The 2,947-nt window shown below is 32.7% G+C and overlaps 1 pseudogene; it reads left to right on the forward strand.

The window, feature by feature from the left end:
• The first annotated feature begins 440 nt into the window (after positions 1–440).
• On the forward strand, positions 441–608 carry LOC139184729 (U2 spliceosomal RNA; annotated as a pseudogene).
• The last annotated feature ends 2,339 nt before the right edge of the window (positions 609–2,947 follow it).

Raw genomic sequence — 2,947 nt, forward strand, 5'->3', positions numbered from 1 at the left:
ACTATATCATAGGTACTGGCAAACTTATTTTGTAAAGGGATAAAAACTAAAAATTTAGACTTTCCAGGCCATTCATTCTCTGTTACAGCTACTAAACTCTGCCACTGTAGCATTAAAGCAGCCATAGATAACATGCAAATAAACAGCCATTGCTGAGTTCCATTAAAACTCATTTATAAAAAAGGCAGGAGACCAGAGTCAGCCCATGGGGCATGCTTAGCTGATCCCTGTGTTGTATTTCATTGATCTCTAGCCAATACAACAATACATTAATTATTATAAATTTATTATATATCTTGAAATGTCTTAAAAAGTTTTTAGTTCCCTCAACCTTGCTAAATCTATTTGTCATATCAGCTTTTTGGTGATAGATTATTTAAGATTTCTGTATAACTGATCATATCATTTGCAAATAATAGAGTTTTATATTTTCCTTTCCGATCGCTTCGTGGCCTTTTGGCTAAGATCAAGTGTAGTATAGTTTACTTTCCATTCTCTAACTTAAAGTTTCTTTTATTACCTTATCCCGGTGGCTTGAACCTCTAGTAAGGTGTTGAAGTAGCAAGAACTTGCCTTATTTACAATCTTATGGGTAAAGATCCTATTTTTATCCATTAAAGGTCGATGTTATCAATAGGTTTTATTGATGCTATCAATAGGATGACTGTTTTCAGGTCAAGGAAGTTCCCTTCATTTCCTAGTTAACTGAGAGTTATTAAAAGTTAGTTATGCCTTTTGTCAGGTGCTTTTTATCTTAGCATCTATCAAGATAGTAAAATTAATTTTCCTTTTAGACTATTAATAGGGAGAATTATAATGATTTATTCAAATTTCTAGGATACCCTTTGTCAATGGAAGAGAGTTTTGTCAACATTTGTGTGATTTATTGTGAATATTAGTCATTCTAGTATATGTGTGTGTGTGTTTTGTACATTTTGTCTGTGGTATCTCACTGTGGTTTTAATTGGCATGTTTCTGATCGCTGCTAATACTAAGATTCCCTGCCCCCCTCCCCCAGAGGATACTGACTCTTCTTATATCTTCCTTTTTGAGGTGACTATCAAGTCTTTCACCACTTTAAAAAACTTGGGTTGTCTTTTTACTGCCATTGTAGGAGCTATTTAAGTATTTTCAACATTGGTCCTCTGTTGAAAATATTTGTTACAAACACATTCTCCTGGTTTATGGCTTTTCTATTAATTTTCTTTTCTGGCGTTTTCAAACTTTATGCCTTTAATTTTGTTAAAGGTTCCTATGTTAGCTGGTTTTCCTTTTAGTGATAGTGCTTTTGGGTCTTCCCTAAGGAAATCTTGTTACTTCAAGTTTATAAAGATTTTCTCTATTTCTTTCCATGCTATATAGTTTTAGCTTTTATATTTTGGTCTATGATTGATCACAGATTTTTGTCCATGGTTCAGGCTGAGATTCACTTACCTCCTTATATACCTCTAATTGGTCTGGTACCATTTACTGAAGACTCCTTTTTGCATTTACTTCCTTTTGCCAAAATTATTTGACTGTGTATTCATGATAATATTTGCTTTTCTATTCCATTGACCTATTTAGCCTTTTATCAATAACACTGTTTAGACTATTGTAACATCATAGGAAATCTTTGATTTGATGAAATCAGATAAGATGCCTTCTAACTGTCATTTTTCAAGATTGTTTTGTCTATACCAGATCTTTTTCTTTTTATGTACCTTTTAGAATCAGCTTGTTAATTCTTGCAAAAAACCTTATTTAGATTTTAATTGGGATTGAATTAGATCCAAGATTTGGAGAGGATTTATATTTTATTTTTATTGACTCAATCCATGTCCATGTTGCTTCCACTTTTTACAATTTCATTTACTTCATCACAACATCTTATAATTTTGGTATGATATCTTCCACATCTTTTATTACATTTATCCCCAAGTAGTTTATATTTTTGTGTTCAACTGCAAATTTAAAAATATGCATTGTATATTGCTTGTGCAATGGGAATGCAAGTAATTTTTATTTATTGCCTTTGTATCCTATACCAATGGTGATTGACATTTCTAGGCTTTTTTTTTTTTTTAATTGAATCCCTAGTATTTTCTACATACATAATTATATTGTTTGCAAGTGAATAGTTTTACTTTTGATGTATAGTGTTTCTTTTTCTGAATGTATCATGTGGTCTAGATTCTCTTTTACAACAATTAATAGAAATAGAAGTAGTGATGGCTGAAATCCTTGCCTTGTTCCCAATTGTAAGAGGAAACCATTCAATATTTTATTATTAAGTATGTTGTTAGACACCATTGGACAGTAAAACTGGTTCATCCTAGATGCAAGATATGTGGATAAGTTGTAGAAAATTTAAATACAGTAACAATACTGAATTAAAGTTACTTGGCTTTTAAGTTCTTATTATGTGACAGACCTTAAACCATGTCAGTGCTATAGGTTGAATTGTATTTTCCCCCTTCATATGCAGAGGCCCTAAACCCAAGTAAGTCTGTGACTGTTGGGAGATGGGGCCTTACAGGTGGTGATTAAGTTAAAATTGAGTTTTTAGAGTGGACTCTGATCCTGTGTGACTGATGTTCTTATAAAAACAGGAAATTTGAACACACAGAGAGATGCCAGGAGTGTGAGTGCACAGACGGACCATATAAGGGTCACTGACAAGCCAAGAAAAGTGGCTTTAGACCTCCAGCACCTTGACCTTGACTCCTAGACTCCATAACTGTGAGAACATGAATTTCTGTTGTTTACACTGTCTGGTTTGTGTTATTTTGTTACAGTAGCCTCAGCAGACTAATACTGTTAGCAATAGTTCCCTTTCTAGAAAAACACAAACAAACAAACATTTGTTGGCCTAATTTCTAAAAAAATTCTGTGGTTAAACACATTTTTAATTGCTTATACGTTAACATTACATTCTATACAGGATTTGAAGAACTCCTGGTTATAG

This window comes from Bos indicus, chromosome 8 (assembly GCF_029378745.1).
Source record: "Bos indicus isolate NIAB-ARS_2022 breed Sahiwal x Tharparkar chromosome 8, NIAB-ARS_B.indTharparkar_mat_pri_1.0, whole genome shotgun sequence".
In the NCBI taxonomy this organism is placed as follows: domain Eukaryota; kingdom Metazoa; phylum Chordata; class Mammalia; order Artiodactyla; family Bovidae; genus Bos; species Bos indicus.